Source organism: Ailuropoda melanoleuca, chromosome 4 (assembly GCF_002007445.2).
Source record: "Ailuropoda melanoleuca isolate Jingjing chromosome 4, ASM200744v2, whole genome shotgun sequence".
Lineage (NCBI taxonomy): Eukaryota > Metazoa > Chordata > Mammalia > Carnivora > Ursidae > Ailuropoda > Ailuropoda melanoleuca.
The window spans coordinates 69,524,532-69,547,962 of NC_048221.1; the positions used below are offsets into that span (position 1 = coordinate 69,524,532).

General features: G+C 49.6%; 1 long non-coding RNA gene across 3 annotated transcripts; it reads left to right on the forward strand.

Annotated features, from left to right (window-relative positions):
- Window positions 1–9,260: 9,260 nt before the first annotated feature.
- LOC109488696 lies at window positions 9,261–21,736 on the forward strand. Of its 3 annotated transcripts, none has more exons than XR_004624844.1 (7): window positions 9,261–9,397; window positions 9,677–9,811; window positions 9,945–12,214; window positions 15,076–15,342; window positions 17,732–17,912; window positions 18,786–20,263; window positions 21,255–21,736. It is a non-coding gene; the product is annotated as an uncharacterized LOC109488696 (long non-coding RNA). The 3 variants fall into 3 exon arrangements; XR_004624846.1 differs by having other exon boundaries at window positions 20,086–20,263; window positions 21,255–21,735; XR_004624845.1 differs by lacking the exon at window positions 15,076–15,342.
- Window positions 21,737–23,431: the final 1,695 nt, after the last annotated feature.

A 23,431-nucleotide genomic window follows, 5' to 3' on the forward strand; every position in this document is an offset into this window, starting at 1 on the left:
TTAGAAGAGAGAGCTTGGGAGCAGAGGGAAGGAATTCTGTAAATATAAGTCAATTCTGATTTTCCCACAGAAACAGTATTACAATAGAGGATTATGCTCCTGGCCAAGGGCCTGATACACACATTTTTATAGAACTGACTACAAAACCAAACCCAAGTAGCAATAATGGTATACCCATAATCTGTACATTACAAAGTTTCTAAATAGCATATGAATGATTAAATAGGGCCACACAGTAACCAACCAAATAGATGAGACAACCTCAGTCTCATTTCTGCCTTTTAAGAAATTTATTGTATCACAAAAGCAATCTCTGTTTATTTTTTAATGGATTTATTGAGGGATAATTGACCTGTAATAAACTGCACATTTTTAAAGTGTACAGTGTGATAAGTTTTGACATGTTCATACCCCCTTGAAACCATTGCCACAGTCGAGAAGACAAACATGTCCATCACTCTAGAAGCTTCCTCCTATGTAACTCCTTCCTCCCACCCCTTCCCCATCTCCTCCATCCTTAGGCAGTCAGCCACCTGCTTTCGGTCACTAGAGATTAGCTTGCATTCTCTGGAATTTTATATCAATGGAATCATACAATATGTACTCTTTTTTGTCTGTCTCCTCTCTCTGAGCATAATTGACACTCGTCCATGTTACAGTATGTATCAATAGTTAATCCCTTCTTGATGCTGAGTCATGTTCCATTGTATAGATATACCGCAGTTTATCCGTGGCCCTAGTGGTGGACATTTGGGCTGTTTCCAGTATTGGACTATTACAAATAAAGCTGCTATGTGCATTCATGAATAAGTCTTTGTATGGACATATGCTTTCATTCCTCTGGGTAAATAGCTAGGAGTGGAACGGCTGAATCACAAGATAGGTGTATGTTTAACTTCTTAAGAAACTGCCAGCAAGTTTTCCTAGGTGGCTGTACCATTCCGTATTCCCCACCAGCAACGTAAGAAAGTTCCAGTTGCCTGGTATCTTCCTTAGCTCTTGCTGTTTGCAGCCATTCTAACTGGTACGTAGTGGTGCCTTTTCCGGCATTTTCTTGCATTTCCCTAATAACCAACGAGGCTGAGCATCTTTTATGAGTTCACTTTTTATCCATGTATCTTCTTTGATGAAGAGTCTGTTCAAATTTTTGGCCTGTTTTTAAATTGGGCTGTTTATCTTCTTGCTAATGAGTCANGGAGCCTGATGTGGGGCTCGATCCCATAACGCCGGGATCACGCCCTGAGCCGAAGGCAGACGCTTAACCGCTGTGCCACCCAGGCGCCCCCTTGGCCTGTTTTTAAATTGGGCTGTTTATCTTCTTGCTAATGAGTCGTAAAAAGTTCTCTATATACTTTATATACTTGAAACGGACTGTTTCAAGTACCGCTTTAATATTTGCTTTGCAAATGTTGACGAATTTAATCTTCTCGACACCCATAGGTAGGTACCATGCTTTTCCTTCACTTACAGATGAGAAAGCCGTGGCACAAGAAGGTTGAATAACCAGCCCAAGTTCGTGCTTTGCCGGAAACTGATCTCCAGGATTGATCTCTGAAACTCGGACCCCGGAGCAGCCTGGGCTTTCGCTGTGATGTTACACTGCCTCTCTGTGCGTATCTTGTTCTTGCTTTAATCCTGCAGTGGCTCAGAAAGTGCAAAAACACTCACACTGGAGTGGTGGGATTTGGAAGTCCTCTTCTGGGGAGATTTTCATGGCGAACTTTTGAAGAGACTTTGAGGCAGGGGCCAGTCCCATGGCTGGGTTGATCACGGGCTCAGGGATGCTATCAAGGTTCTTTCGACTAAAATTCTCACTATCCTGTCGGATTGAATGAATTACATTATAAATCTTTTTTAATGCTTTGTGATATAGCAATCTGAATGTCTCATCCATTTCATTTTGAGTCTTGGTATTCACAATGGCCATGGCTGTAAGAGATACCGACCAAATGATGGGCGTGCATCATGCGTTGTGCCTGTTAAATCACGACGGTTATAGTTCACTCCCATCCAGCCATTTTGCAATTTAATTGACATTTGGCTGGTAAATTTCCACCTTTCCTGATCTGAAACAGTTACTCCTGCAAAATAATTGGAAGGTTTTGTGTTTTCATATTTTTAACAAATGGGTTCAAAATTCTCTTAAACTCTTCATTTGAAAAATTTCCAAGCTTACTTCAACTGTGTAGATAGACTTTTTAATAGGTGACATATTTACATGGTTTTCAGTAAAACTTATGATGGAAACATTTCCAAGAAATTATTTTCAAAACGCTCTCTTCTTAGCTTACATTTTATTTGGAAAAAAGCTGTTCCTCTCTTACTCCCTACAGCTTGATAGGATGGATTAATTTTGTCTGAATTATCTGCTGGGATCACACGCTACTAATAGTCGCTTACGGTAGAAAAGTTCAGAGAAGCTAGAACCTACTCATATTTCTATTAAAGAGAAGTGCCCGAGTCATCCTTAAATTTGATTCCCAGAAGACCCATGGGCTAAAGAAAGGTTTCCTATGACGCCCCTCTCGTTTACAAAGTATGCAAATATTCTTGTCTCAGGCATCGTTTTTATGAAACCAATCACGCTGATAACACACGGGAGCACTTGCTCAGTAATAACGGAAACCATTCCTTGAATGTGGGGTCAGAGTGGGAAGGGTCCCCCAAATACCGCACACAGAGGTGCTCACCCTCAGCCTCGGGATTCCTAGACAACCTTCTGGGACTTGGGACGGCCTGAAACTGGGACCGAGGGAGGGCACTCTCTCAATCTACTTATTAAATATTGGATAAGTTTTAAATTTCTAGATTAAAAAAAACCAGAAAACACCTGACTCGGTATTTACATGCCTCACCCAAAGGATCACATCTCGCGCTTTCTCTGGAGACCAAGATCTAGGGAGGCGGTTTGTGTAGGGTCCGCTGAGAGATGCCTGCCTGCGGGTAGGACTGTGAGGGCAGGAGGAGGACTCCTTTGGGGGAATCACAGCTTTTCCTTTGAATTAGAAGGAAAACCCAGGCTCCCAAACTCCTCAGCAATGGGGACCATCTAATAGGGGCAGACATCACCTTGTCCTCTGCCCCCTCCCCCTTGGCCATCCCTCACAGGGGTCCTTTGAGCCATGGACAGTGGGGAGAGGGCACCAGAGGTGGGGAGGGGCTGCCCGTGCTGTGGGGCATTTTCTCTGGGGGGCTCCCTGGTGCCCCTCTCCCCAGAAGGGGCCTCCTGTTAATGGCCGGTTGAGGGGTGGGGACCAAGCTGCAGGCAGCCGCTGTGGGTGTTGGTAGGGAGCAGAGCCCTAATGTGGGGCCTCATCACCCCAAGCCTGGAGTCAACCCAGGAGGCAGGACCTGGCAAAGGGCTTCTCTTCACTGCTGCCAGGTTTACAGAGCCTTGCGCTTGGAAGATCCTCTGTAAATATTTGTCGAATTCACTTGAATGGAGTTGAAATCTCATTTCCTGATTCCAGCAAGATTGAAAGCGCAGGCTGGGTGGGCTGGGCTATGATTCTTTCGGGGGTTGGTAGGGAGGGATGCAAGGCCCGTGGGGGGCCCAGCCCGGGGAGTGGGTGGAGGTCCGGAATCAGGAAGAGCTTCAGCCATTCCTCCCTTTTGCCTGCCGCCACTTGTCTGACGGTGCCCAACCCAGATGAGGGTCCCTGGTCATCTTGGATGCAGGGAAACGGCATGAGGGAGAGGCCAGGAGGGACAGGGAGGAGCCAAGTGAAAAGGACAGCCATGTCCAGAGCCCTGGGGAATGTGTGTGCACGTGTGCGGAAGCTGAGTTTCCACTGGACAGTCCTGGTCCTGATCTTCCAGGATTTTCCTCCCGAGGAAGCTTCACAGCCAGTTCAGCCCTTCCTGGCCTGGAGCGTAGGGAATGCGCCTGATTTTGACAATGGGGAAAACCTGGGCCCCTGTGCTCCCACGTGCTCAGAAGCATTCCCCGTCCTCAGTGCACTCATGCACACACCTGCAACAGTACTTGCAGACTCGCCCAGCCAGCCCCAGGCACACGTGTGCCGCCACGCGCACACATGCTTGTCCACACTTGGTCAGACCCACTGGTATGAACACACGTATGTGCACCTCCAGAGACTGCCAGTACCCCCCAGACATGTGTCATCCCTCAGGCACAGAGAGCGAGCCCGCAGGTCCCACTCAGAGGGACATGAAACAGACGGGGTCCCTGGGGCTGCATGCTTCTCCGAGGCTGGTGTCCACCCAAGTCAGAGCCACGCATACAGCTGCTGGCGTGACACAGGCCCCCATTGTGCTGCCAGGCACAGGGGGACAATGAGGGCCTGTTTCCTCCAGCTCCCCACAGCACTGCCCAGCAGCCCAGGACCTGGGAGCCCAGCAGGCTGGGGCCTGGGAGCCCAGCTGCCTGTTTCAGAGGATTGGGGAAACTCCCCAGAGGACATGTTCCGCATGAGGACTTCTTGGGGAACCCCAGGCTTAGGGAGGAGGTGTAACTCCTGCCCTCAGGGACCCAGAGAGTGGGAAGGGAGATTTGGGATTTGCCCTTGTCCTGCCCGGGCGCAGACCCTTGCAGTTCTAGGAGGGGAGTTCCGATGGCTCACCAGACCAGCACGTGGCCGCTCCGTGTGAGTCTGAGTTTTCAGAGTGTGGAGGCTGCAGCCTACAGGTCACGTGAGCCTCCTAAGGTCCCCATGACCAAAGCCACTGTCATCACCGCATTTTTGTTTGGACATCTTCATTACTTTTTCTGGCATTTCTCCCCAACAGGTGTTTACCCATCAAGGCTCTGACTGCTGATGGAGCACTTCCTGGGCACAAGGCCCTTCTCTGAGCACTGGGGCAGAGTGCTTCTCTCCTTTTAGTCTCTGTGACAGATTTGCGTAAGTCTTGAGTCCCAGGTGAACTGAGTTTTCTTGCTTTCTTCCAAATACAATGCCTTTTCCTTTCTTCCTGCTTTTTGCTCATTCACATATGAACAAACGCAAAAACATTTATTGAGGATAGAGTTACAGACAAAATAATGTGGTATTTTTATTCGTTATTATTAGTATTCATTGTTTACCTAAAATTCACATTCTACTGGGCATTCTGATTTTTATCTGCTAAATTTGGGGACCCTACATGAGCACCAAGTGTGAGCCAGATCCAGGGTCTGCCTTCAGGGAGCTCCCAGTCTAACAGGGAAGACTGACAAGTAACATGTCCCTACCACAAGGACAGGTGGAGCTCTTAAAGGGAAATTTCAGGGTACCATGGGTGCTCAGGGAAGGGAAACCCAACCTGGCCTTGGGAGGTCCGAGAAGGCTTCCTGGAGGAAGGGCACTTAAGTCTGACTTGGTCTGTTCGGGCTACTATAACAGAATACCAGAGACTGGGGGGCGCTTATACACAACAGAAATTTATTTCTCACAGTTCTGGAGGCGGGAAGTCCAAGCACAAGGCACCCACAGATTCAGGGTCTGGTGAGAGCCCCCTTGTTTGTTCACAAACGGCCATCTTCTGGCTGTGTCCTCACATGGCAAGGGAGCTCTCTGGGGTCTCTTTTATTATAAATTATAATAAAAGTATAAATTATAAATTATTATCAATGGGTACTAATCCCCTTTATGATGGCTCCACCCTCATGACCTAATCACCCCCAAAGGCCCCACCTCCTAATGCCATCACACTGGGATTAGAATTCCAGCATATGACTTTTGGAGGGACACATTCAGTCCATGACAAGTCTTAAAAACTAAGTGGGGAGAAAGCCACAGGGAGCGCTGCCGTGTGAGAGATGAGGTCCAATTCCGCGCAGTGGCCCAGGAAGCCCCACGTTTACATGGCTGTCTCCCGGGTATGGTCAACTGGGAAAGGGCTGAAGGTGTTTGGAGGCCAACATGCCAGTGCATGGAGCCTCTGCTTTCTATCAAAGCCTGAGGCAAAGGAGGACCCCTGCTGACAGATTGAGTGCTTGGTGCTCAGAAGGAGAAAGGGCATGGGTCACTTGGACCTTGTGCGGGGACATCCTCCCTTCCACCCGATGGCCCCCCAGCTGGGGCCGAGGCAGCCAGGCGGTGGCTGGATGTGAAGGAGGGGCTGTGGCCAGGCACAGAGCTGAGTGTGCACACGTGTGACCACCGACAGCTTCGAGAAGCGACCAGGCGCCTGGATGCGTGACATCTGTTATTGTCTCGTTCCCATTTGGGTTTGCAGGACTAGGACGTCAGCTTTGGAAACACCCGAGTGTGAATCCTGACTCTATTCCTTACTTAGCCAGATCGTCTCCACGGAGTTCCGTAACCTCTCTGAGCCTCAGCTTCCCTCTTCGTAAAAGGGGAAAAATTCCACCTAAGCTTACCTTAAAACAAAACAAGCCGATGAATTAATGGGACAAGGCTAATTCTGAGAGGTTGGTAAGAAGATTGAATGACATGATGTATATAAGAAGGCAGGCACAGAAAAGCCTCCATACAGGTGTCATTTTCTACCCCTCCAAGCACCATACCTGCTAGTCACACGGCAGTCACCACATAAAAAACAACCACAACAACATTTATATAATGTAAAGCAACCAGTTAAGATTTTTTAAAGTTATTTTTACTTAAAAGACAGAATATAGTACTCTTTTTTCCTATCCCAGTGAGCTTTTCCTGTGATTACAGTTTTTCCTAAAAAACAAAACAGAACTATTTTTCCTAAAGTAGGAAGCATTAAGACTTGTTACTCGTTCGTGGTTAAGATTTAAAGAAGTACAAGTAAAATTAAATAATTCACTAATTAATTAATTTTTTGAAAAGCAAACAAATACAAAGATCTGGGCACCGTCCGCATGTCCATCACTAAGTTTCTACTGATAATCAACGACCATGGAAGCTGCTTTCCTTGTTGCAATGGAAGCAGTTCTCTGGGGACTGTTGCCAGAACCCTCGGGAAGCAGCGGGCCGTCTGTAGCTCTTCCTGGGCCCACTGCAGTAGCTACCCCAAGAGGAGAATTGAATCTGTGGATCGGTTCTGCTAATCCCAGGTAAGCCTGGTGTCCCTGTGCCCTGCATCCTCTTGCCCCTGCTTTGCACGCCCCGGAAGGCCTCCGTTATGGACTGAAAGTTAGGGGGCCCCCAAATTCACACACTGAAGCCCCCACCACCCGGTGTGGCTGTACTTGGAAACGGGTCCTCTGAGGAAGGACTTGAAATTCCTCGAGGTCAAGGGTGGGTCCTCACCCAACAGGACTGATGCGTTTGTTAAGAAGAGGCAGAGATGCGAGAGATGGATTGCTCTCGTTCTGTACCCGCCCGGAGGAAAGACCGCGCCAGCCCGGGGTGCACAGGCCGAGGTCTTCGAGCCCTCTCATCAGACACCGAATCAGCCGGCACCTTGATCTTGGACTTCCAGCCTTCAGACACGGCGGACATACGTGGCTGTTGTTTGAGCCACCCAGGGTGTGGTCTGTGCCGGCGGCCCGAGTGGATTAATAAGCCGCTCTGTGTCTCCCCGGTCTTGCCGGCCCAAGGCAGCTTTGTCTCAGACCTGCGCCCGGGCGCCCCACATACAGACACAGGACGGGTGTTCACCCCACAGCCCTCCTAATTGGTGGGTTACCCCAGCAACCGGGCTCCCATGGCAGTCCACTTAATCAACCTCTGATCTTCCTTGAATGGGTTTCTTTACTCACTGCTCCGAGGGCAGCAGAGTCTATGAACTGACATGTTCCAGGGACTTTTCATCCTCAAAGTGCTCTTTTCTTCCAAATCTGTGTTTTAAAGCGTGCCCCAAATGGCACAGCAGCGTTTCATATGGGGATCTCGGTTACCATCTGCAGAGCCTCGCTCTGTGTTCTTGTTGGGGGGGGTGGGTGAGATGGGAAGGACCCCGCCCCAGGCTGTCACCTCTGGGCTGCCATTCCTTGGCTCATGCTCTTCCTCTCAGAGCTGCCTTCCCCACCTGCTATTCACCAGCCAACCCAATCCTTGCCCACCCCCCCTGCTTGGGGCCATCCCACCTTTCCCACATGTTACCTCCTGGGTTAGACAGTCTGCAGCCTCACCTGTGTGATGCTGGTTGACCAAGGCCAGTTCTGTGCCCGCACGCGGGCATTGTGCTCAGAGCCTACCTTCCTTCTCTCTTTCCATCCTCAATGGTAACTCCTCTCTTATCATCCCCGGTTTACAGGTGAAGAAACTGTGGCTCGCTGAGAAAAAGTTCCTCTCCTAGAACCAGCCAGCTGGGGAAGGAGGTGGATTCACACCGTGTCTCCCGATAATGAACTGCATCACTCCTCCCCGCTCCCCGCACCATGCCCGGCCCTCCGTGCCCCTGCTGACCCGTCATCCCCGAGCCATTGCCCCCTTCACTCTGTCTGGCGCACCATTTGCTCCCCTGGCTACCGGTCTTCTGGACTCTTTATTTTCGTTCCACTAGGACATCACACCGAGAATCCCCAGCACCCATAAACAGCCTGCACAGGTGGACCCTCAAATATATTGGGTGAAGAAACAAGCTATTTCAGGACGCCTGCGTGGCCCCGTCAGTTAACCATCCAACTCTTGATTTTGGCTCAGGTCAGGATCTCAGGATCATGAGATCCAGCCCCACCTTGGGCTCTCAGCTGAGCGTGGAGCCTGCTTAAGATTCTTTCTCTCCTTCTTCCTCTGCCCCTCCCTCCCTAAAAGAAAAAAGAAAAGAAATAAAAGAAGAAAAGAAATGAGCTCTTTTTTCCCAACTAGGAAACAGAACACTCGTGCCTGACTTCTGCCCCTACACCATAGCACCCAGCATGGGGCCGGGCACACCGTGGGACATTCCTGAGGGTCCTACTCCTGCCTCCATCTGCTTGTTACAAACCCCCCAGCTGAGCCAGATGAATACCCCTGACCCCCACCACTGCTGCCAAAACTGACTTTTGCCATGTTTGCTAATATTCCTTTCTTTCCCCCCTCGGGATCAACATTAGCTTTGCCAGGTCCCTTCCCTCGGCCTGATAGGGATGGGGTAACAGCATCTGGACAAACTTGGGGTGTGCTTTTCTTGCCTTGTCAGAACAGCAGCTCCTATCTGGCTGGCAATGGGCTGGGAGCCAGACCCCAACAATGGAGGCCTTGTGAGCCGGCCCCTGGGTTATGCTGGGAGCCCGCAGTTTAGCACACACACAGCCCTTTCTGGTGCCACCTTCTTATCTCCTGCCACGGAGCCCTTGCCAATGCCAAGGCTGCAGCCCCACCCCTGTAATTGCGTGTCCTGATAGAGCGTTCCTGGGCTCCGGCCACCCCACCGTTAAACATTGACTTAGGATGCGGGGAGCAGTCACCACAGATCATGGGAGCTCCTAACTGCAGGGTCCCCGCTGGGGTGTCCCGCACTTCTCCTCCCAGGGGTCCTGGGCTGACTGAGAAAGCTACAGCACAAGGCAGGCAGCCTTGGCTTCCCAGACCTCTGAGTGAGTGTGTTGTGAGAGCCCCGGGCCCTTTGGGAAAGGAAGGTCTTTCCCGCCTCCCCCTTCTTTCTCAGGCTCTCTCCCTGCACAGGCCCAGCCTCTCTTCTCATCTTCCTCTTTCTTCCTGGGTCTTGTCCCACGGAGGGAGCTCAGGTGGAGGCTCTGCTGTCCCCTTCCCATGCAGGACTTGAGCCCTCTGGGAAAGCTAGGGTGTGGTAGGGGGAGCAGCTGGCTCCAAACCCCCTCCCACCTGCCCCAACATCACCCTCCTGGCTTCGGCAGGCCCCCAGGGCTGTGTGCTCCAGACGCAGGGAGGACATGCTGGGGTGGGTCACTGGCAGACCCCTGCTGTCCCAGGACTTCCAGTTTAGAGGAGGACACAGGTACCCAACAAGTCTTCAGGTGGCCAGTGTCGTGGTAAGTGACAGGGGAGTGCTGACGGGGGACTCGCCCAGTGGAAACAAGCACTGGATACTTTGCACTGGGGCCCATTTGTTCCACGTACACCTCCGGTCATCGTGTTACATGCTGTGTCATTGACCTGGTGCAGGAGGACGCCTCTGGTTGCCGTGTGGAAAGCAGCAGCAGGAGGAAGAGTGAACGTGTGGAGCTGGGGGTTGGAACAGCACAGAAAAAGGTGACGGGGGGCGGGCGACAGGCTGGCAGTGGAGACGATGGAGAAAAGGAGCTGATTCCAGGCCGACTGGATGGTAGACTCGGAAGGTGTGGGTAGGGAGGCGGGAGGCAAGGGAGGCGGTGTCTGTCTGGCCTGAGCCACTGGGTGGATGGGGGAGCCATTTCCATACGGGAAGAGTGGAGACAGCACATATTTGAGGCTGGGAGGGGAACCAAGAGTTCAGCTGAAGCATGTTACGTTTGCGATGTCCAGGAGATAACCCAGAATCAGTGTCCCTTCCTGACGCGTCACAGAAGCTCACTCCCCACAGCACGTGTCTCTGGTTGGACTGCCACTCACATGGCTCCACTCCCCCAGTGCACAGCAGGGCATGACCTCGGGCGGGACAGTCATGGCACCCACCGCCTGGACACAGAGACTGGTCTTGGAGTGGGCACACAGCGCTCAGGGTCACTGAGGAAGAGAGGGCTGCAGTCTTCTCTTGAATCTGTGAGCTGTAAGGAAAGGGAAGGGTGGAGCTGTCGTGGCCTCTCGGCCACCATATGGAATAAGGCATCCCGAGAATGAAACCAGCCCTGGAAATTGGAGTCAGGAAATGGAGAGAGGCTGAGTTCTGGTAACATCGTTTGAACCTCTGGATCCATCCACGTTTAAAGTCAGATCCGCTTTTTTGATCCATTATGTAAACTAATAAAATCTTTTGATTTCCCTGGAAGCTAGTTTGAACACTTCTACCTGCCACTGAAACACAAGGCGTAAGACTCCCGCAGCATCCCGGAGGAGACGTCAGTCAGGTGGGCCTCCCGGAGCAGAGACAGATGCCAACGTGGAGGAGGCCAGGTGCTGAGGAGGGACAGCCAAAAGGGACAATGGCTGGAGAGGGACATAGAATCAAGGGACATGTGGCAGGATCTCCCAAATGATTCCAGTATTCACTTTTGTTTTCTTTCTCGAGTTTTTAGCTGAGCACATGGCCCTTCCAGGTGAGTGCGGCCATGAAGCTAGGTCTGGCCCAAGAGATGTGCGTGCTAGTGTTGTGGGGGCTCTCCATTTCCCACTGGATGGTGAGAGCCATTGGAGCTCCAGCGCACAGCGTGGCCATGGACGCTGGTGGATACTGTCCAATACCTGGTTCAAAACCAAGACACCCCTTCCCCCAATCACCAAGAGTGTTGTCTGCTCGCCCACAGTTCAGTTGAGTCTTTCACTAGAAACTGCCTTGCCCAAAGTTATGCCTCCTCCCTGGGGGGATCAATGGGGGTCTGCATCCAATGATGGGTGGGATGACAAGCCCAGCTCCCGGCCTCCATGGAGACAACTTGGAAGGCCACCCCAGCTCCAGTGCTCCTGTGAGGCTGGCTGGGTCCTCCGTTGTGGTTACATCACCCTTGCCCAGTCTTGCTTCCATCCTCCCTTCCACGAGGGTTTATCCCAAGAGCACCCCCCCGCAAAAACACCTTTCTGCAAATCTCCGCCTCCGAGTCCGCTTCCTGAGCAATGCAGCTCAGGACGGCAGCTGTCTTACACCGTGACGGGAGCAGCCTGTGGACGACAGTGACGTCAACGGCACAAAAAGCTTGAGTCTTTCAAATCCACCAACTACTGTATGAGCCCTGAACCGTCAACTTCCACGGTAGAAAAACAAACTCACAATGGCGTTTGAGATCTCTTTGTGACGGCGGTCTAGACACGTTCGGATTGATGCAGGGTTTGTTATCAAGAAGTAGAATGTCGGTGTGGCAAAACTGTAAGCACGAGGCACTGGGCTCTTGTCAGACAGCAGGCCCGAAACGTCAGGTTGAAAAGCTGAGGACCGCGTTACGTGAAACAGTCGGTAACGCTAACTCCTGCAGTGTTTTGGAAGACAGTTCACATGTCTACGGGGCCTCTGGTTCTAGAGCAAGGGGTTGGAAAATGTCCACATGTCGGTGGGGACAGTCGTCCTCGCACATTTAGCAATGTCCTCATGAGCCATACGCTCAGAATAGATTCAGCAGTTCGTCAGCAGAGAAGAAAGTGAATGGAGCTCCGTGAATGGAGACCCTTCTGTCTGTGGCCGGTCATCTAAGCTGGCGGAGAATCCAGTATTTGAAGCTGCCATGTGCCAAGAAAGCCAACTGCTTTTGTACCCCAAACTGAAGCGACGACCGGAGGGGGCCGTCAAGAGGCAGCTTCCCCAGGAGGTAAGACTGTGGTCTGAGCCTTTCCTGACTAGCTCAGTGAAGAATGTCCCGCCAGACAAGAGTCAGTCCAGCGGTCCAGGTCACAGGAAAGGTGTTGCTTTTGCCCTCGGGCCTACTGTGTTAAGTAACCGCACAAACTATCATTATGTTAAGAGAGGGTAGGATGGACTTGGTGTACAGGCTGGTAAGTAAATATGCGTAAGTCTTCAGGCTTAAGAACTGGGTCTAGATCAGCTTTTTGGGTGTGGTTACTTGTGCATGGAACAGACTGGAAGTAAACTAATTCTCTTGAAATAGTTTTATTGAGAATCAGTTCACATATGATAAAGTTCACCCTTCTAAAGTGTTTTAAAGTGGTTTTTAATATATTCACAGAGTTGTGCAACCACCACCACTAGTCAGTTCTAGAACATTCCCATCACTCCCAAAAGAAACCCTGTACCCACTGGCAGTCACTCCCCATTCCTCTCTCCCCCAGGGGCTGGCAACAACTAATCCACTTTCTGTCTCCATGGACTTGCCTATTTCTGGACATTTCATGTAAACAGAAATCATACAAGATGTGGCCTTTTGTGTCTGGCTGCTTTCATCTAGCATAATGTTTTCTAGTTTCATCTGTATACTAGCATGTACCGGTATTTCACTCCTTTTTATTTCACTGTATAGTTACATCACTTTTTGTGTATCCATTCATCAGCTGATAGGCCTTTTTTTTTAAAGATTTTATTTATTTATTTGACAGAGATAGAGACAACCAGAGAGAGAGGGAACACAAGCAGGGGGAGTGGGAGAGGAAGAAGCAGGCTCATAGCAGAGGAGCCTGATGTGGGGCTCGATCCCATAACACCGGGATCACGCCCTGAGCCGAAGGCAGACAACCGCTGTGCCACCCAAGCGCCCCCAGCTGATAGACTTTTAGGTTGTTTCCACTTTTTGGCTATTACAAGTAATCCTGCTATAAATGTCCATGTACAAAATTTTATGTAGATGTATATTTTCAGTTCCCTTTCGTACACATCTAGTAGTGGAATTGCAGGGTCATAAGGTAATCCTGTGTTTAACTTCTTGAGAAACTGCCAGACTGTTTTTCAACCGCAGTATCTCACTGTGGTTTTTATTTGAATGTCCTCGTAGGCTAATTATGTCGGGCTCTTTCTCATGTGTTTATTGGCCATTTGTATATCTTCTTTAAAGAAACATCTATGCAAATCCTTTTTCCCCTTTTAAATTGGATTATTTGTTCTTATTGTTGAGTTATAAGTGTTCTGTATATATTCTAAATTCAAGTCCCTTATCAAATATAGAATTTGCCAATATTTTCTCCCATTCCATGGGATGTCTTTTAACTTACTTGATAGTGTTCTTTGAAACACAAAGGTTTTAATTTTGATAAAAACCAATGATTTTCTTTCTTTCTCTTTATCTCTTTTCTTTCTTTCTTTCTTTTTCTTTCTTTCTTTCTTTCTTTCTTTCTTTCTTTCTTTCTTTCTTTCTTTCCTTTCAAGATTTTTATTTATTTATTTAACAGTGAGAGCCAGAGAACACAAGCTGGAGGAATGACAGAGGGAGAGGGAGAAGCAGGCTCTCCAATGAGCAGGGAGTCTGACTCTGGGCCCTATCCCAGGCCCCTGGGACCATAACCTGAGCCAAAGGCAGACACTTAACCAACTAAGCCACCCATCCATCCTTCCTTCCTTCCTTCCTTCCTTCCTTCCTTCCTTCCTTCCCTCCCTCCTTCTTCTCTTCTTGTGCTCTTGGTGTCATATCTAAAACAAACAAACAAAAAGAAAAAGAAAAAAACAATGTTTAATTCAAGATCACCAAGTTTAACAATTGCATTTCTTATATCACTCATTTTGAATTAATTTTTATACATGGTGTGAGGTAGGGATCCAACTACATTCTTTCAAATGTGAATATCCAGCTGTTCCTGCATCATTTGTTGAAAAGACTATTCTTCCCCCTTGTGTGTTTCTAGACTCTCAATTCTATTCCTTATGCCAGTACCACACTGTCTTGATTACTATAGTTTTGCAGTAAGTTTTGAAATAGTAAGGTTAGTGTAAGTCTTTCAACTTTGTTCTTCTTTTTCAAGATTGTCTTGGCTACTATGAACCCTTTGCAATTCTATATGAATTTCAAGATCAGTTTTCAACTTCTGCAAAAAGGGCAGGTAGGATTTTAATGGGGATTACATTGACTCTGTAGATCATTTGAAGGCGTATTGACAACAATATTAAGTCTTTCAAACTGAAGACGAAAGATGACTTTACATTATTTAGGTCTTCTTTAATTTCCTTTTTTAAAAGATTTTATTTATTTATTTATTTATTTATTTATTTATTTAGAGAGAGAGCACATGAAAGTGGGCGGAGGGGAGAGGGAAAGGGAGAGAGAATCCTTTTTAAAAAGGATCTTATTTATTTCTGGGAGAGAGAGAGAGTGCACGAGCAGGAGGGAGGGGCAAAGGGAGAAGTAGACTCCCTGTGGAGCAGGGAGCCGAATGTGGGACTCGATCCCAGGACTCTGGGATCATGACCCAAGCCAAAGGCAGACTCTGAAATGACTGAGCCACCCAGGTACACAGGAGAGAGAGACTCTTAAGCAGGCTCCACACTCAGCACACAGCCTGATGCAGGGCTCGATCCCGGTACCCTGAGATCATGACCTGAGCCAAAATCAAGAGTTAGACTCCTAACACACTGAGCCACCCAGGTGCCCCTGGTCTTCTTTAATTTTTCTTAATGATATCTTGTAGTCTTCAGTGTACAGCCTGGAACTTCTTTTGTTAAATATACTCCTATTTTATACTATTATATATGATTGTAAGTAAAATTATTTTCTATATTTAATTTTTGTAGTGTTCTGTAATACGTTTTTGAGAGGAATTAGTTGACCAAAGTCTACAAGCCTGGCCTGTACAACTTTGGGATTGCTCAACTCCTAGAGAAAATCAGGAGTTCCCAAACCTGCACCAGCAAGAAATGGGCTGTGAAAACTGTAACCTCACTTCCCCCAGAAGGGCATATTCTTCAGATGTGGCCCTAGAGGACAACTGACAAGGAAGGAACTCCCAGAAGGCAAAGCCAGGGGCCACAGGAAATAATAGACAAAAGAGATGTTTTCAGGTAATCAGTACCAAGGAACCTACTCCTCTGGGAGGCAAGGAACCTTTGGAATTCTTGTCCCGGGGAATCTACTAATTGCTCTGTTCATGCTTTGTGTTTTCTAATTTTTCCTTTCCAGAAGGCAGTTTTAATTGTGGTTCTCCTATTCTTACCTCCTCTTACATATGCATATTGCTAGTGGAAAGGGCAAATACGTAAGTTGCTTTTTAGTTTATATTCACTGGACTGATATCTGAACTTCATACCAAGGCCTGACAGTCTTCAGAGGGCCTGGGCTTTGAGCTGATTGCAATAATGGATGGGACTGGAGCGCCTGGGTGGCTCAGTCAGTTAGGTATTTGCCTCCTGCCTAAGTCATGGTCTTGGGGTCCTGGGATAGAGCTCCACATGGGGCTCCCCACTTGGTAGGGAGTCTGCTTCTCCTTCTCCCTCAACCCCTCCCTACCACTCATGCTTTCCCTGTCTCTCTCTCAAATAAATAAATAAATAAAATCTTAAAAAAAAAATAGATGGGACCTTGTGGGTCTGGGCTGTGGGCAGGAGATTAACATGTTTCACGTGGGCGGAAAGAGTGTGTTCACGTGGGTGGCCAGAGGTGCAGGCCACGGCAGGGAATGGTTGCTTTTCTTTGGTAGCCACTCTCCTCTTCTTCAAAAGTGGTGGAATATTTAAGTGGACTCACTGCTGCCCAGCAAAAGACTCTATTTCCTAACTTCCTTTGCAACTTGGTGTGCGTTTTGATCAAGTCTGAGGGCAATGCAGTGTGAATGGACATGATGCCTGCCACTCTCAGGCCATGACCTTCAATGGAAACAGGACTGGCTTCTCCTTCCCCTTTTCCCTTTCCTTCTGGCTGGGAGGTTGAAGGGCTGGCAAGGGCTGGAGCCTCCATCTTGGAGGGGAACTGTGAATTCAGGATGGCAGAAGCTACCATATCACACCTCTGCTGCCTTCCTAACCTTCTCATGCAGGAGTGAAACTTCTACTTATCTGATACACTGTCGTGGGGGACTTCTTTGTTACGGCGGCCTAACTGTTAACCTGACTAATACAGGAAGTTTGTCTGTTTTTAAGATGGGAGAGACTACAGCATATTTCTATGCTTCTGGAAATGACCAATTAGAGACAGAGAGATTGATGAGCAGAGGATGGGGGGCTAACCAAGGAGCAAAGTCCTTGAGGAGATAAAAAGGGATGGAGTTCTTCTTGGGCTGAAGAAACTGGGATGCTTGTTCCATTGTGATAGGAAGAATAAAAAAAATTGGTGCAGACACAGAGAGATTTGTGGATTCAGTGGTGGGAGGATGAGAGAGGTTCAATATATTTGCAAGCAAGTAATGTCACAATAACACAGGAATCTTTATTTTATTGGACTTTTGCACGCAGCACTGGTTCCCTGACACACTCACCACTGATCCATGCATGGTTTATTTTTATTTAATTAGTTATTTGTAATGATGTAATAGACACCTGCAAAATCACCACCCAAACAAAAGCCTTGACAATGACCCACATCTTACATATATGGTTCCTCCTCCCTATCCCATCCCCCTGCCTCCCCCACTCACAGTGACTATCATCCTGAATCCTGTCTACCACATTCCCTTGCTTTCCTTTTTATATGGTTTTATAATGCCTATGTATATTTCCAAATATTATTTACATATATTTTATTTGAACTGTTTGTAACCTCAATAAAAGAGTACCGTTCTCTATGTAATCTTTGGGGAGTTCTGTTTTTCAGTTAATTGTATATTGCTAAGAGGTATCCATTTATTTTATGTCACTGTGGCTCTTTACTTAACCTGCTGTGTGATATTCCATTGTGTGAATATACCACAGTTTATTCAACCATAAGCCAGAGAATCTGGGAAAGGAAAGTGAGAGCAGGAGGGGGCTGATAGATAGAGAGAAAGTGAAGGAATCAGCAATCTGGAGAGTTCTCTGAAGCCAGAGAACTATTTAGGGGCTCTTGGGCTAGGGAGCTGAGAGGCTCAGAGGTGATGGAGAGAGAGTGGGAGGTGGGATTTCTGATTTCAGAAGTGGTGAGGCTTTGGGTGACCATATAGCCTTCAGGGATAAATGTGGTGATGCAGAGCTAAGGCTGGAATTACTGCAGATGAGGCGAGGAAGTGAGAGGTCAGGTTGTGGGTGTGTTTGTTTCGGATAGCGGCAGGTGGGGGAGTAGAGGAAAAGAAGAAGAGGTCGGAGCTGGGGGTCTTCTGTGGGGTAGGGGGCACACCTACGAGGCTGGGAGATGACAGGGATGAAGAGGGAGGAGGGTGGAGCTGGAAGCAGGGTGTCAATGGTGCGGGGCTTTGGGAGGGGATGGGAGTACGGGCTGGAAATAACAATGAGGAATATAATAAAGACAAATTCCACCTTTTAGTCCTCAGGTGCAGAGAGTATGAGGATAAACAGCCTCCCTTAAGAGGGCTGCAGGGAGCTGGTGGCTCAAGACCAGACGAGGAGGAAACATTCCAAGAAGAGGCTGAAAACAGGGGAGTGTGCTGACTGATGCAAGAGCTCCAGAGCGCGTTGTGCAAGAGAAGAGGAGAGGGGTACGGCAGGTGAGGCAAGCAGGCAGTCCAGGACTCAAGTGAGGCAGGCAAGCTGTGGTGGGAAGGTGGGAAGGGAGACCCTAGCTCTCATGGAAGGCCGGCCTTGGCTATCCCTCACAAGCTAGGAGCAGGGTCATTGCTCGGCATCATGCCCCCCATGCCACTATGTCACCAACCCTGTTTGTCCCACGTTCGTGATGTATCTCATGGGGGTGGCAGTGTGGAACCAAAAGTCAATACTTGTTCCTTGGGTCCAATGTGGACTCAGGGGAAACCTGTGTGGAGAATTGCCTAGGAGGTGGGACCGGAAGTCTTGCCTCCACCTCTAAGGGGATCCAGAGATGCAAATGGAGACCTTATGTCATCTTCCTGCCAGTTCGGGTAGGGCCTGCTGGTCTCCATGGCCCAGGGCTAGTCCAACTTGCCCTGTGAGAAGTTTTCTGACCCCAGTATGAGGGTAGAGACTCCGTCTTGGCTCTCAGCGAGGCCTCTCTGAGGGAGGAGGTTTGGCGGGAAAGAAGAAGGGGTAAAGCCAGCCGTCTGGGAGCTCAGGACGGCTGTAAGAAAGACATGGGCCTGCCTGCCATTGTTCTTAAACACAATCAGTACAGAAGAAAGGAAAAGAGCCCAGCCCAGCCCCAGCCTGTGTCTCTATGGTCTGAGGCAATGTTTCCTTCTGGATTTCCCAAATGGGCTCACCTCAATTATCCTTCAAGTATGAAAGCTTGGCGTGAGGGTGGGGGATCATCAGACACAAAGTCCTCCGATCATTTTCTGTGCCTCATCTCCTATAATGACCTCAAATATAACTCAGCCACTGCCTCTTCCCCATCCCAGAAACCCAGAACCTTCCCAGCTGACGCTTTCTTTTCCCTCCCTCAGGACCATGGGCCGTAGAAGATCTGAGTAGGAGCCCAGGGATGAACACTCCCAGGTGGCAGGAGAAGAGGCAGTTATGGGCAGATTTTCCTGTCCCTCCATTGTTTAGCTCTCAGTAACTCTGTGCCCCCAGTTCCCCACCTCAGGGGGAGATGGGCTATCTGCTGTGTTCACCCGCCCTAATGCAGGGGCACAGTTCCTATCATGGAGACAGGAGCCCCCAGTCTGATGAGGGAGCCATGACCTCCCAGCTATAGGACCCCCTGAGCCAACGCAGTCTGTTCTAACCCACTTTGGAACATGGCCCTTGAGAATGGAGTCAGGATGTAGGGAGAAATAATAACTTTGTAGGTCAGGAGAGCAGATCTGGCCCTGTGATGTGTCTTGTCACATTCTCAGCAAAGTGTGGGCTGGTCACAGGCAGCATTTTTCTGGGTTTGGATGGAGGTATCTGGGTCAAGGAACAAATTCAGTGCTGGACACAAGTGATAGAGTTTTCAGCCTACAGCAGTGGGTACCCAGAAAAGGTCCAAAGACACATTACTTTGGATACACGCTTGGCCGATGTCAACAGAAACTCAAGAGTGGCTCAAACAAGATAGATGTTCATTTCCTCTTGTGTAGCAGTCCAGGCGCAAACAGTTTGGGGGCCAAAATGGCACTAAGGACTCAGGCTTCTCCTAACTAACTTGCTATGGTGACTTCTCTGGGGTCCTATTCTTCCCGGGAGGATCAGGGCAGTTCACCAGTACAAGGGTTTCCAGACTGAGGGAAGTAGGGGGAAATGGGTCAAGAGGGGCTGCTCCCCTCTTTTTAAGGACTATCTCTGAAAGTGCACACCTTGTTTTGCTCACATCCTACTGGTCAGAACTCTTAGCTACCCTAGCCTTTGCTGCCAGGGAGCCTGGGAAATGTAGTTTTTGTTCCAGGCAGCCATGTATCCAGTAAACACTTTCTGTTCTATTGGAGAAAAGGAAAAATTGTTATCGGGACCAAACTAGCAGTTCTGCCACATGAAACCCCAAGTGCATGGAAAAGAGGTTCTTATGCCTGTCTGCCCTGTACCTCATTCCCCTGGGCCACAGTGTTGGGCAAGTGACTCGGTCTGAGAAAATCATAGTAACACATCCCCCTGGCCACAGCCATTGGTCCAGGACTGGGCACATGACTCAAGCAGAGCCAATCAGACTTCTTCCTCGGGACTTTCTGCTAACCAAATCTGGTAGCATGGTGCAATTTCCTTTCCGGTCCTGAAACCATGAGAATGCAATCCTGAACTGCCCAAGGTGATTCTCCCTACCAGAGCAAGGCAAAGCCTGTCTGCTGAAGAAATGGAGCCACCAGCCTCTGAAAGACAGAGAGAGGAGAGAATCACCCAGCAGGGGGAGTAGGCCTCATTCTAGACCTTCCTGGAGCCTGCTTTATCCTTGCCCTGATTGAGCCAGCTCGGCAATACCACCTTTTCACCAAGCTGATTCAAGGTGGGTTCTGGCCATTGGCAACCCAGTGACCTGACTTACCATAGTACTGAAAGTGGTGTTTTGTTCTCCCTGGGGGCATCAGTGGGGTGGGGGTGGCAGGTAGACACAACTGAGATCCACAACCTGGAAGAAAAGAATGTGGGCTCCAGCCAAGCTGTATCTTTCTCCTGCACATTTGCCCAGAAGCATCTTAAAGTTCCCACACAACATCTCACAGTACTGGCTGCTGGGTTTCTTTGCATTTTCCAGTCAGTCCTGTTTCCTGCAAGGAGCCAGCCCAGCTGTGAGGAAGGGGTCTGAGGAGGGGCAACCCTCACAAAGGGCCCTTTCTCAGCTGGTCCCGGCTGTTATCAGCCAAACCTAAACTCTGAATCACCTGCACCCGTGGGCAGCCCCGTAGGTGGGGCTGCTTGATTCCCCTCTGGGCCTTCCTGCGTCAGGACCTGTGAGTGGGGGCGGGCTCTCAATAAAGGTTCATTGTTTTCTGTCCCCTCATTGCTATCAAGGTTCTGCCTAAGACCTTCCTGGGCCCCCCTCTTCTTCTTCTCTTCACTCATCCCCTGTGCCTGGCCCTGGTCCCCCTGGACACTCTCCCATCCCCACAGTACCTTGTAGACCAGCGTAAACTCCTCAGGCAAGATGGGGTGGAGGCTGAGGAAGGACAGGAATGTGTAGGAGACTTCTCCCTCCAACTTGGTCCTAATGAGGACTGCATCTGAGAATGTCCTGTATTTCTGAACCTGTGACACACACACACCCCCCCAGTTCCCTGGGTCTCCTGAGTCCCCTACCCACCACAGACAGCAACCAAGCTGTCCTGGGCCTGCGGTGTCACCTGGTGGCCAGCCTTGGATCTGTCTGGCTCCCAACCTCTCCTCCACTTCCTTTATTTTCTTTTGGGGTTTTGTGGCGATAGGTACCTATATGTGCCCTAATCTCTGTTTTCTCTCTGTTTTTGTTCTTTGTTTGTTTGTTTTTGTTTTTACCACAGTTCAGTTCAGCTCATTCTTCCTCAGGCCGTCTTGAAACCCCAAATCACACACCCTTGAATCTGCTTTTTTCACCTCCTTTCTAACAGCTCTATCCCAGTTACCTCAGGAGGTCCTTTCCCCACCGTTTACTCTGTCTACCCAAACAATCCCGGCTGACTGAGTGTCAGGATGGAGCCAGGCCTGCCCCTGTGTCAAGAAAAAGGCAGACCGCACGTCAGAAAGATTAATTAGAATGATGAAGAACAAAGGCTTTCAGCCTCTAAAGCCCTTGAAGAACAGCTCCAAGCTCCCTCAGAGCGTCCCACCCATCTCCTTATACTCTTGTTAAGAAACCTGCTTTCCCTCAAGCACCAGCTTTCAAGAGAAAATAAACAGACTTTTCTAGATCAGCATTACTGTTTTTCCATTTCTACCTACAGGTTTTACAACAGTAGGCTTCTTTTTTTTTCTGCCTGTGGCAGCCCAGCTTTGTGACGGGCATTTCCCACCCAACCTGGAAAACAGCCCCGTTCATGACTCTGAGTCCTCATTTTTCTATTGGCTCATTGTCTGGAATGCCATTCCATTTCACAGAAACCAAGTTTTGAACTGAGTGCAGGGAGCTGGTGAGAAGCCTTAGGACCGAGGAGTGGAGAGATGCCGAACCAACGTTTATCAAGCACCTGCCACGCATCAGGAAAGACCCAATGGGGAAACATGTGGGTACCCCAGGCCGGCTAATAATGTTATGTTCCCTCGAAGTAATATTCTTTTACTATCATTTCAACGTGAATGCAGTGCAGTTGGCCTCTGCTTAGAAGAAGGGGGGCATGGACAGAGAAGGGGGATCCCTGTTGGCAACACTCCATCTTCCCTGAATGGTTCAGCTCTGACCCCAAGCTTGCTGCAATTAGACAAACAAAATCTTTTTAGAAACCCCGCCCCACCCTCCTTAGAAAGCAACTTAGAGACCAACTGTTGTTATTCTAGCCTGCTCTTTTGGGGTCCACCCACCACCCCACTGCAAGTAGCTCATTAAAGCAGAGTATGCAGCTGTCCCTTAGAGAAGTTCCAGACATGGTGTTCTTCATCTCCCTACATTTCCAATGGTGTCTGCCGGTGCCTCATAAAGATGGCACCCTCGCGAGCTGCACGGCTGCCTGACCCCTTAGACCGGCCCCGGTGCTGGGCGCTGAGCAGGCTGTCACCGTGCCATGTCAGTCGCACGACCTCCGCTCTACCTGTTGAAGCCGAGGCTGAGCAAGGTTAGGTGAGCTGCTCGACACGCCCACAGCTGTGATCTGAATTCAGGCTCACCCATGTTATTCCAAAGCCCGAATCTTCTTCACTTCCCGTCCCTCCCCTAGGTGAACATGGAAAGAAAAAGCCATTGAGAGCTGAAAGATGGGCCCTTTGAGGAGAGACAGGAGGTGGAGGTTTGAACAGGGGGTCGTGACAAGCTGTCAGAGACCCAGTGGGCGCCAGGAGGCTGGGTGCCCAGCAGCGCTGCAAGATGGCCCAGGGTGGGGTGAGCAGAGCCAGTGTGGGCTCCCAGGGTGTGAGAGGGCGAAGAAGGCCTGGTGGGAGCAGCGTGTGATGCAGCCAGGCCAGGGCCCTTCCTCCGCAGGCAGGCACACTGGCACTGCCCACTGACAGGATAGAGTGAGCCTGGGGTCTGGCAAAAAAGAGGCTAGAGCCCCGGGGATCTTTGCAGGAGAAATCCCTCCTTCAGCCCTGGATTGGAGGCTGCAGAAGGTTGTTTGGGTCAAGTGGAGACAGGATACTGAGCACCTGGGTTTGGCCCTCGTTGCTCCCCTTTTTCTCCTCATTTCCCTTCCCTCCAAACCCCCCAGCTCAGGCTGGCCCAGCTCCAGGACCTGGCCGCCTGTTCCCGGCCTGCCCAGCAGAGGGCTCCCGAGCAGAGCTCAGGAGGGCTGGGTGGGGAAAGGAGAGGTGCAGGAAGCACAAGCACGGGGCCTTGCGCTGGGCTCACAGGTGTCCAGGGGTCCATATACGTGGGTGGTCTTTCCTCCGGCCTGGCTGTGTCCGCATTTCTGTGCACCAACGTGGTTGTATGTAAGTGTGTAAAGTGCATGTATCTGGGTTTGTATGTATCTGCCAGTGCGTGTACACGACTGCTGTAAGTCAGTTGCGTAGTTGGGTTGTACGTGTGTGTTTGCTCATTTCCTCTTTGCAC